Source organism: Opisthocomus hoazin, chromosome 1 (assembly GCF_030867145.1).
Source record: "Opisthocomus hoazin isolate bOpiHoa1 chromosome 1, bOpiHoa1.hap1, whole genome shotgun sequence".
NCBI lineage: Eukaryota > Metazoa > Chordata > Aves > Opisthocomiformes > Opisthocomidae > Opisthocomus > Opisthocomus hoazin.
This window is the reverse complement of record NC_134414.1, coordinates 122,453,260-122,465,820: the sequence shown is the minus strand read 5'-3', so window position 1 is coordinate 122,465,820 and position 12,561 is coordinate 122,453,260. Positions and strand designations below refer to the sequence as shown.

The window sequence follows — 12,561 nt, the reverse complement described above, 5'->3', positions numbered from 1 at the left end:
AACTGTCCAAACTCTTATTTTTCTGCTGAATAATCCATCCCTTTAATAATCTTTCTGTTCTTTCTCTGTACCCCTTCTAGCTTACATTAATTTTCTGACAATGTAAATGACCAGAAAAGCGGTCCAAATCATGTCTCAGTGAAGCCTTTCAAAAGGACAGTCTTTTCTTTCTCTTCCAAAACTATCTTGCTTGAAGCATCTGAAGTTGTCATTAGCTTTTTCCACACCTGTGTCACCCTAACAGCTCAGAGCCGGATGCCGATTGACCAGTTTGATCCTGATTTTCCTCCTTTTAGCCATCTCCAGTACATAATCTCCACAGAAGTAGTCAAAATTCTTGTTATTGCTCCCTAATTGTACAACTCCACCTCCTATACTGTAAAATGCCCTCTCATTTTTGTCATGAGAACATGTTATTGCTTATTGGCATATATACCCAAGAGCTCTGGTCATATTGGGCAGCATTTGGCAAGGTTGTATCTGAGGGGAAAAAAAGTATAAGTCTCTTTCATTGATCAGATAAAACCCCCGAACTCTCAGAAGCCACATACAAAGCCTAGAATGTGACCCAGAATATGAAATGCTAAGAATGTGGTTCATGCAGGTTGGTGGTCTTGGTTACAACAGCCTGGCAAGCCCTGACATGGTTTCAGTTGCCATATCCACTATTTTGCATTAAAGTTAAAAATAAAACAAAATAGACAGAACCAAGATAGTTTGAATTTGGGCACAAATACTCAGACTTATGAAACTTTTATGTATTTAAAATGTGTAAAAGCCAAAACAAATACAAATTTGAACATAGTAGAAATACTGTAAAATAAGGTGAATGGATTCTTATCGTATAGACATCATTTGATTACTGATGTTTGAGTACTTTCAAAACCAAGACACTTGTTAAAAAGGACCACTCCAATTTACCACACTAGCAGATGATCTTGAAATTTTACTATAGCTTTGTAGTAAAATATCCCAGACTTTACTCCAATATCCTGTCTATAACTAGAATATTTATTTATCAGGTAAACTTTTAGTTATGAGGAAGAAGCACTTAAAGGTTCAAATGACACAACCAAACAAAATGCATTTAACTGCAAAAACTTTAAACACTCTTTGGGAATAATTTCAAGTAGACTATTTCTAACCCGACAAAAGTCACTATTATATTTCCTAATAGTGAAAAATAACAAAAAATTACAATCCATGCCTCCAACAAGTCTACATCTTGTAAGCTGGCAGAGACCAAGCACAAATCTCTACTTTCTCAAGGAATATCGAACTGTGAGGGATACTCAAAAGGTGGTGGAACAGAAGAGGCGGGGTAGGATGGAGGGAAGGGCAAATGGTGTTCTCTCCTTGATGAGAGGCACAAAAGCGAAGCAGCCCAATTCTACACCAAAATCTACATAACTTAAAAATTACTTTAGAAAAGGATTGTTATTACATCTGATTGAAGGTGCCAGAGCAGAGCTTGGCAAGGAAAGAATAGGTTTAAACAAAGTCTGACTATACCAAGAAGTGAGTTCTAATCATAACCTTTTGCTCCTTCAGAGGCTTTATGCCATCTACTTTTCTCAGTGTTTTTGTAGTGAAAGGCACTAATGACACTCTGAAATCTTATCCATGCAATTTCTAAAGACAATGTTTGCAAAATGTTTTGATGATTAAAAATAGCACCAACTAAACGACATCATTGCTGCCACTGGGACATGTATGTGTAGATGCATTGATAATAGGAGGAGGTGGGCAGCTAAGCATACCAGGCAAACAGAACCTTGTGAGGAAAAGTTCATCTGAAAATTTCATAATTTTACCAAAGCATTAAAAATTCAAATTCACAGAAAGCTAGAGAATAAATTGCTTCATACAAAATTCATATCTGAAGTGCTGAAACGAAATGCTTATACTGAAATAAATGCTGTGTAAGAATTTTTTTGTGTGTCAAAAATTTCTTGTAGGATTTTTTGAAGGGGTAATATAAGTAAAGACTAGTCGCTCATTAGCACGAAAGCTAAGCAATCAAGAAATGGGATTCAGCAAATACCAAATGCCAGAAACCTCTTATTTAAAAACCATCATATCAGCAATATAATCTTCCTTGCAGTATGTCATATATGCATCTTGGCTGATGAACAGCTAATTAATCCTGCAGACTAGAAGCTAAAAAATCACAGCAGCATGGGTGAGCAATGTTTACATCTGGAAGAGAATACGTTATAAAATTAAAAGTTTTTCAGATCCACAGACAGCCAGACATCCTTTATGCTCAGCATGGTGTTCATCTGTCGTGTTATGCTTCCCTGAAATGAGTTTTTTTTTGTTTTTTTATTTGTTTTAATGTGTTTGAGATTAATAAATCTTCTGTGAATCAACTATAAAGATCTCTATCCTGCTTTCAGTGTTCAGGGCCAGCTCAATCTGTGACTGAGGATATTTTTACTGTAAGAGAGTGCCTTTACTTGGGAAACTTAACATTTCAAGTGACGTGATACTGAGAGGAGCATGGTTTTTAAACAATTTTAATCCACCTGTTTAAAAGAAGAGATGCAGTTTCTACTTCTAATGTTCTTAAATTCAGCAGTGTAGTCTGAAAATTCCAGGGAAGAGATTAATTTGCTTAAATGTAGACACATAGAATTATTTAGGTTGGAAAAGACCCTTAAGATCATCAAGACCAACCAATAACACGGCCAAGCCCACCACTAAACCGTGTCCCTAAGCGCCACATCTACGTGTCTTTTAAATACCCCCAGGGATGGTGAGACAACCACTTCCCAGGGCAGCCTGTTCCACTGCTTGACAACCTTTTTGGTGAAGAAATTTTTCCTGATATCCAATCTAAACCTCCACTGGTGCAACCTGAGGCGGTTTCCTCTTGTCCTGTCGCTAGTTACTTGGGAGAAGAGACTGACACCTGCCTCACTACAACCTCCTTTCAGGGAGTTGTAGAGAGCGATAAGGTCTCTCAGCCTCTGTTTCTCCAGACTGAACAGCCCCACTTCCCTCAGCCACTCCTCATAAGACTTGTGTTCTAGTCCATTCAGTGGCTTCATTGATCTTTGGATGCATGTAATGCTCACATCCGTAAACCAGGGTGGTTATTTTTTTTTGCATTCCATTTACATTCGGTAGTCCTTCTAGGGTGCAGTGCATTGCATCTGAAAATAAAATGTCTGTAACAGATAAGAGAACTTGCATTCTATCTTTTTCTCTTTGCTGGCTACAAAAAGAATATAGGATGACCTGCTCAGATGTAGGTTTCTAAGTTGCATATGAAAATCTTGTCTCAAGCAATGGCACCAACTGATAAAACTTCGTAAAAGAAACAGATTTATGGAAAGGATATGTTTGATGAATTACGATCTTTTGTATGACTGACTGGGCTGAAAATAGGCTATGATATATCCAGTGTGCTTTAAAGTCGATCAGCAATACCACTTGGCAAATCTCACCTACTGAGCTAGGTTTTATTCTACTAATATGGACATAGGGGAACTCCTGTATAATGCACTTAAGTATATCATCCAGAAGCCATCAGGCAGTGGAGATGCTAGGTTGCTCATATTAGTTGCATGTCCTTAGCTTGAAACCTCCTGCAGGAGTCAAATACCTGAGATTGTACTGTGGGGTTGGGTATATCATCACAGCTGTGACCAGAGAGCACAGACCTGTGCTCAGCAGCAGCTCTTCATGACAATCAGGATCCCCTAGAAATGAAGTCTTTTAAGGGCCCTTTATCTGTTCCAGAATTCTTCAGTTGCTGTGACTTGCTGTAGGTCCCATAGTCCTGAAAACATGTGTTCCCTAATAACACATCTTTTTTTGACGGTGTATGTTAAATGAGTACAGAATATACAGTATTTCGTAAGTCTGCGTCTCAATGAGCACTTTAAAAACAGGATATAGACCGTTCCTGAGCTGTGCACAGTACTCAAAAGACTGTGCCAAAACTGAAACTACCATGAGTTAACAACTATGGGTTTATCATCTTGCAAATTTGATTTTCAAATGAGAACAAGAGAACTTTAACTCAGCTTTAAGGTCTCTGAGTGCTTTTTTCTTTCTGTTCCCTATTATTCCTCTTCCCGTTCATCTACTGAAGAGTGAAAAAAGGACCAGAAGAGTAGAAGTCATCTGGATATTAATCCAATGTGTTGATACTTCTACCATTGCCATTAGAGCTACTGCAGTTGGAAAATAAAGCAAAAGAAATGCTCATCTTAAATTCTTCCATCTGGCATACTGCATTTTCTGACTTCACATTCTTCCTGAGTGGTAGAGACTACTTTTATTAGTACAATATTAAAACAAAAAAACCCAAACTAAACCCCTTTTGGTTGCAAATTTGAAATGTTAGCCCTGCTTATGTTCCTCCTTGTCTGTATTGAAGATTAGGGCAAGTATAAGCTCAATCACAATCACAGGAGCCATAAGTGTATACAAGAAGTGACTGCAACAATGCCACGCTCCACCTGTGATAGACCAAAAGCGAAAAAGTATTTGGAATATTGCTTTCTCCTTACAAGAATCTTGGAATTTGTGTTTCCAGCTCATAACAGTAGAAATAGTGCACAGGCTAGAGGATTTAACAGCTAATAAAATAGTGAATATGTCCAGACTACTTTGTACAAATAAAACGTTAGACCAAGTTTTCACTTGGTTTTCTTAGACATACATCCAAAATGCCTACACTTGCAATAAGAATTTGTGTAGGGAAGATGTAGTGTTTAAAATACTAATGGAAATTCAAAGATTCTATTCTATCACTGTGCTAAAATTCATGCGTTAGGCAATGTCATGAGAGAAACCTAAGCTACTGGTGTGCATCAAAATGAAAACATAAGGACTTTTATTTATGCATGTTGATGCACTGTATTAATGTATTATGTGCATCTAAAATCAAAATTTACTTTATCTTCCTCTTCGAATATGTGAGACCAAGAGGAGCAGAGAAAGCCGTACCACAGGGGACAGGAATGTTCCTTCGTGGTTTTGTGTGGTTAAAGATAAGGGACAGGACTTGCTCCGTGCTTGGGGCAGTCCTTGCATCATCCCAGCATCCCCTGTGTCCTTGTGCCGCCCCTCAGCATGGCACCCTAAACCCCATGCTGGTGTGATTTTGGCATTCTGAACTGCAGAACTGTGCAGAAAAATCCTGTCATGGTATGCCATAGGGAAGGGAGTCATCCTTAAGCCCTGTGCCTCCTGGCCTCAGGGCCACACGTCGTCCCCAGGCCCCACTTTTATTTTGTCATACAGCTGAGGTGACCTGGAGGGTTAGTCCCTGAAGAGCGTGAAGGTGGGTCAGCTTGCACCCATTGGCTTGTGTGGTCCACAAAGAGAGCCATTGGCTTGTGTCCTGTGGGTGCTATTGGCATTCTCCCTCTAATTCCCCAAATAAAAGAGGTGCTGTCTGCTGCCTTCTTCCTCTCTCTGCCTCCTTTCTCTCTGAGCTCTGTCTCTAAGTGGAAAGTAAGTGTGTGCAAGGGGTGATGAGGTAAAGGGGGGGGAATATTGAAGTATTCATCCTCTCTACTACCTCCTCTTTTTACTGCTTGCTAGTAGAAGACAAGCTAATTCCCTGTACATCCTCTTTTCTCCACTTTTTTTCTTTTTCCTTGTACCTAGGCTGTAGGGAACTGGGAATCGGGGCACTAAAGCTTCCTCTTAAGGCTGCCACTTCAGATGCAGCCCAGGCTTACAATGACTGTTTCAGTGTATGTAAAACCAGTTTTCTCAGATTTCAGTGGATTGGAGGTTGTACCTCACAAAATAATTGATAGAACTGCTAGAAGTCTTAGCAGATAACCCAAAAAGACTGAAGTCTTGACATCCCCAAGGATCTCACTGAAGACCTGAGCTGAATCTTCTCCAAGGGGCAATGGGAGTTAATTATGCAGCTCAGCTGCTTTAGTCTACGTGCCTGTTTTGGAGGGGGAAAAAAGCCCCATATGGACCCATGCATATTCACCAGCCACATGACCTGTACACACACACTGTTAACAAGGCTTGTAAAACAGTATAGCTTGCTTCTGAAGTATGAACTAGTTATCTGGTGGTTTGCTGAAGGTCTGATGAGAACATTGCAGTTCTATTTTACTGATTGCTTCTGATTTTCTAGAAAAAATATTGCTTCCTTTCAATTTAAACCATAAAACTGTGTCCAGCTCTGCATGCTATGGTGTTTCTGCCCCATCAGTTCAATTGTTCTGCTACAATCTGTTGTTAAAATGATTCTATATTTCTTAGAGGATATTGCAAAAGAGTGGAAGAAAACAGCAGAGATGTTCAGTGGATGTGGAGGGTCTAAATAAATGTGAAGATAACACTGAATTAAAACACTGTCACCTCAGTGGACCTTCCCTAAAGGTTTTGTTATTGACCTTTTATCTGAGAGCTAGACACACAGATGGCACTAATCCCTCCCCCAATGTATAGTGCAGTATAAACGTCATGTTCAAATGGTGTATCACAATAACTCACACACAAGTATCCCACAGAGTTCAGTCACTTTGTACTAAAATTGATGTATTCATTTATTAATATTTAATGTTTCTGCTGTGGGAGCTCCAGTGATACTTTTCTGTAGGCAATCTGTCTTTTATTTACAAGCACATGTAATTGTATTTGACAGCAGGAACATAAAAATATTTGCAGATTAATTTTACTGAGAAAAAAATAAACGCCACAATTTAAAAATATTCAAGGATGTTGAAGAATATATTTTAAATGTTAACTAAAGAGCTGTTAAACATTTTTCAAACTGCCTTATCTGGCACAGCTGTAAATAACAGTCTGTCTGTTTTAAACAGTCTTCTGTTGACTGTGTTAGCAAATGTTAGGATTATTTGCTATTAACAGACAATTTCATCTTAGAATAAATTTATAAAGTTCTGCAATGTTGACACTAGTACGTACACAATTTCTTACAGATGGGTATAATGCTGAAAGAATCTTTGTGCAAACATATTTAAAGCTCTTCATCTTTATGTCTGAAGATATTGCTACGGATGGAGTTAGAGACATTTATCACCGTCTTTACTTTGATCCTCCTCTGCAAAAAGGCGTTATGCTGAAAAATTCATATATCTGGACAAGTAGGGAAGTAATTACTGAAAGTAATCACTTAGGCATAAAGGTTTGGCTGACTTCTGGATGTAAGTGTGTACAACATAGACATCTCTCAGATATTACGTGTCGCATAGTGGTCTTTCATCAAAGCAGAATTTATGGCTGTTTCTTCACTACTAGACCAGTGATGTGTAATATGTTTCAAATAATTACTATAAAAATCAGATAGCAGTACAATAAAAGTAAATATCAATTGCAGGTACCAGTGTATGTTACCCTGTATGAACAAGGGAAAAGAAGGGGGTCAGTTCACTCTTGTAGATGAGTACTTGAATGTCAGCATAAGACGGGTAGGGAGTCCCAGCCTGTGTTCGAAATGAAAACGAACTTTTGCTTGGCCCACTGGTCTGGATATAAAACAAATATCATATGATAAAGTGTGTTTTATAAAATACATTTTTCATTCGGTAAGTAGCAGTTACCAGTTTGTTGCTCTCAATTTAAAATAACTGCTTATTGTATCAGATAGAGAACGCCCTACCTGTGCTCAGGCCATGCTATTACCTACGCACAAGGCATATAAAGATTTCCAGCTTTCTAAGGCCAAAAGCAGATGAAAACACGGGGCACTAAAGAGGCACTAAAATATGCACTGTTTCTTAAATAACAAAACTAAACTAATTGTCTAATTACCTGTTCCCAAGCCCTGAAAACTTATTTGTCCCAGAAATTTTTTTCATGGGGTTGGGTAAAGTGACGGTGCTACAATTGCATAGCAAAGGGTGGAGTGGAATAAATGTGAAAGCAGCACTCAGTCCCAGGTACTTCAAAAACTGCACTGAGACTGTATCTAACATCTCCCACTCTGATGTAAAATTACTGCCTACTCTGTATGTTATTTATGTGTATTCAAAGTCACAGCTACTAGCTTGCCTTTAAAGCTGATGTTTTAACTATTTTCTTTGGCGTGCAAGCCAAAAAGAGATGTGCTGACAGTGAAACAGGTTCAACATTTTCTTCGTGTTAGCACTGTTTGTTACGTTCTGGTCTGCACTGGCTGTGCAAAAAATGCTGACAGAAAACAAAATGCTCAAGTGTCAGTGAATCAATTTGGCCAGAGGATTCTTCGTTAAAGGTAATTATGCATGAAAACTTTGCTTAATTGTCAGCTTGAGTTTGTAGAACTGGCAGACTGGGGAAAACAAAACAAATTTAACTTGCAAATAATGTGTACTCTACATGGTAATAACTGACAGACAACTTATAAAGTTCCTGCCTGCTGCTTTTATGACCACTTTGCAGGCAGAACTATCATTTATACGGAAGTAGAAAGCACTACCACCCTCTTCTGAAGGTGTCATTGTGATCAAGCTAAATCTGTTTAGGATGGGATATCTGGGTCCAGAACCTCAAAGGCAACATAAAAAAACCTGTTGATAAACAGCCTGTCCCTTCTGTGAAACAGCAGTACAGAAAACACAGCTTTAATAGAAGTGTCCATGAAGTTTAGTGTCTGTGAAGTAGCCAGATTAAGATAGACTGTTGTTTTTTTTTTTTTATTTTATTTAAAAGCAGATAAATGTAAGAATTTTCTTCTTCAAGTTGAATCTTTTTTCTTTTGAAAAAAATTGTCTTGCATAGGCAGGAAGAACATCAAATGGAGACTGCAAAAACAAACAAACAAAAGACTTGCCCAAAACCCATTCCCCAAACCCTCATCGATGTGGGATCTAAAGCTAACAATGTTCCGGAATCCCTCCAGACCCCTTCCACACTTCAGCTGAGGGAGAATGGGAACGGATTCTCTGGGGCTTCACACAGTCCCCAGTTCTCTTGTTTCTCTCTTTGACTCTGGTTTGTAGAGGTTTTTCAAACACTTCAAATACCTCAAACTGATGTTTTGAAGATGACAAAAAAGACGCCAGCAAATTTCATTTCTAGCTTTGACAAAAAGTCTGTCATCAAATTGAATTGCATAACTATATATCAATTGTTATAAAGGCAATATACATTAAGAAGATTCAATAGAAAAAGGAATTGGTTTTAGGAATAAAAAAGTACAGGTTAGCTATGAAATGTGTCTGTTGAGTGACTGGGATATGAAGTACAACTGCAATGCATATTGGTTCTACAGATTTTTTTTTTGTGCTTTCAAGAATGATGGAAGTTAGAGTTGACTAAAAGGAGAAATTACAGAATTGAAATTTATGATATATATATTTGCAATTGCTACTTAGTAAGATACATTCAGAAGCAGTGAAGATGTACTATGCACTTGTCCTGGGTTCGGCCAGGACAGGGTTAATTTTCACCAGAATCCAGGAAGGGGCACAGCCGGGTGGGCTGACCCAACCCCAACCTGGCCAAACAGAGCAGGGTATTCCATACCATGTGCCATCATGCTGGGTTCCGGGGGGGGGGGGGGGGGCGGCGCGGCGGGAACTCTCGCGGCTCGGGAGGGCACAGCGGCAGTGAGGTCTGAGAGAGCGGTTCTGTTCTGCTGGTTTGTTTTGTATATTCCCCTTTTTCTGTATCGTTGTTGTTACTGTTCCCTTTTGTTTGCTGTTCCGTTAAACTGCCCTTATCCTGACTCACCAGTTTCTGCCTGTTTCTTTCCATTCTTCTCCGCACCCTGGCAGGGGGAGGGGCGGCCGTGTGGCGCTTTTGTTGCCGGCTGCAGCCAAAACCAGAATATTTAATTTGGCGCCCAAGCATTGGGCGGGGATAACAGCAGGGCTGAGCAGCGTGTGTTAAAACAGCTTTCTTACATTTTGTTAAATTTTGTTATACGCATTTATTCTGTTAGTTAAATAGTCGCCGGTAAAAAATGTTGCTGACTTTGATCAGATGGCTGTGGTATTTGAATCCTTATTTGCAGTATGTATTCAATGCCGTGCTGTTCATCATTGCTGGGAAAAAGATCAGGATGATAATTTTGCTGTACTGTACGATATCGACTTATGACATGATAACATCACTGTGCATGAAATTAGGCTTGTATTTGCATGCGGCACTGCGGTCATTTCCGTACCTCGGATCCTATGTCTTAGAATTTGTTAGTAATCAAACCCAATCTGTGGGGAAAACCAGAGGGGATACCTTCCCCCACTCTTTCGCCCCCCCTCTCTCCTTCAGGCTAGTCCTAATGGCTTTTGAGAATTTCGAGTACCTGTGGGATGCTCAGGCCAGCGGGTTTCTATTGTTTTGCCTCCTGAATGGGTTTCAGCTTTTGTTTAGGGCTAAACAAGTCGTTAAGAACATCGTGCAGAGACCTGCCCGGGGGCTGGATAGCTGTGAGTGGCTGGGTGTGTGGGACAGCATGGGAAAGTACCTAGGGCAGTGGGCACCACCGGTGTGTTTTAAACTCACCCCTGAACAAATACAGAATCCGGACAATCTAGTAAAATATCTGCAAAAAGTGTGCTGCCACCCTGGGAACTCGAGAGAGACACAGATCACCGCAATGTGCTGGGGTCTGGCCCACGCCTACCGAGCCCTGTTCAACGTGATTCAGTGCTCTAAAGGGGAAAGGGGGGGGAACGAAGCGGCAGGCACTGCGGCTGGCGCTGCCCCCCCAGCCGGCCCTGCAGCCCCTCCAGCCCAGCAGGCAGTCACAGCCCCCCCCCGACCACGGCTGCTGCAGCCACTGGCGTTGTCCCGGTTTCCCCGGCGGGCACGGCAGCTGCTCCAGCTCCAGCTGCAGGCATCACGGCTGAGCCCAATGACCAACCTGTGCCGGTAGCAGTCGCCCCTGTAAAACTGAAGAAAGACGCAAAGAGAGCAGATCGCTCCGGGAGGGATGACGATGAGCCAGGGTCATCGCGGGAGACAGAGACAGAGATCATCACCAGGTCCCTGTCCCTGGGAGAGCTGCGAGACATGTGGAAAGACTTCAGCCGCCACCCAGGCAAGCACATTGTCACCTGACTGCTGCGGTGCTGGGATAACGGGGCCAGCAGCTTGCAATTAGAGGGCAAGGAAGCCAAGCAGCTGGGATCCCTGGCCAGGGATGGGGGCATTGACAAGGCCATTGGGAAAAAGGAACAAGTCCTCAGCCTCTGGAGGAGACTTCTGTCAGGGGTGAGGGAGAGGTACCCCTTCAGTCATGATTTTGTATGCTACCCTGGCAAGTGGACCAATATGGAAAGGGGTATTCAGTACTTGAGGGAATTAGCTGTCCGGGAGCTGGTTTACTATGAACCAGACGATGAGCAGTTACCCACAGACCCAGATGAAGTCCAGTGCACAGCATCTATGTGGAGGAAGTTTGTGCGGAGCACACCATCCCCATATGCCAACTCATTGGCAGTAGTAAACTGGAAAGGTAAAGAGGCACCAACAGTGGATGAGGTGGCTGTCAGACTCCAGCAATATGAGGAAAGTCTCTCTTCCTCCCTTGTCTCAGCTGTGGAGAAACTGGCCCGGGAGGTGTGGCAAATCAAAGAGAACATGTCCTACTTCCCACCTGTATGGGCCAGTGTCTCAGCTATTAGGGGCAAGCGTTTCTCTGCTCAGGAGAGGGAATACAGAGGCTACACACCACGGGGCACCCTGTGGTTCTACCTGCGTGACCACGGAGAGGACATGAGGAAGTGGGATGGAAAACCCACCTCAAGTCTAGAGGCACAAGTACGTGAGTTGCGAGGTAAAACAATCACCAAAGGGAATTCTGTTAGGAAAAATGCCGCTCCAGTTTCCAGCAGCCAGCTCTCCAGACCAGGTAGACAGTTTGATCTTGATTCCGATCCTCTGGAGGGGACCTCCAAGTCATTTTTACAGAAGGTGAGCAGCAAATTCTCTGACCAGGATTAGAGGGGCCCTGCCTCCAGCCAGGTGGAGGAAAGGGACAACCGGGTTTATTGGACGGTGTGGATTCGGTGGCCTGGCACATCAGATCCACAAGAGTATAAAGCTCTAGTGGACACTGGTGCACAGTGTACTTTAATGCCATCAGAGTTCAAAGGGTCAGAGTCCATTTGCATTTCGGGAGTGACAGGGGGGTCCCAAGAGCTGAGTGTATTGGCGGCTGAAGTGAGCCTCACTGGGCAGGACTGGCAGAAGCACCCCATTGTAACTGGCCCCGAGGCTCCGTGCATCCTTGGTATAGACTATCTTAAGAGAGGCTATTTCAAGGACCCAAAGGGGTATCGGTGGGCTTTTGGCACAGCTGCTGTGGAGACGGAAGAAATTAAACAGCTGTCCATTTTGCCTGGTCTCTCGGAGGATCCTTCCATTGTGGGGTTGCTGAGGGTGGAAGAACAACAGGTACCCATCGCAACCACAACGGTGCACCGGCGACAATATCGTACCAACCGAGACTCCCTTCTCCTCATTCATCAGCTGATCCGACAGCTGGAGAGTCAAGGAGTGATCAGCAAAACTCACTCACCCTTTAACAGTCCCATATGGCCAGTGAGAAAATCTACTGGAGAGTGGAGACAGACAATAGACTACCGTGGCCTGAATGAAGTCACACCACCACTGAGTGCT

General features: G+C 42.0%; 1 protein-coding gene across 1 annotated transcript in view; it reads right to left on the bottom strand.

The window, feature by feature from the left end:
• The window catches only part of PDZK1 (PDZ domain containing 1), a 206,388-nt gene that overhangs the window by 164,522 nt on the left and 29,305 nt on the right, over nucleotides 1-12,561 (bottom strand). The window lies entirely within an intron of this gene.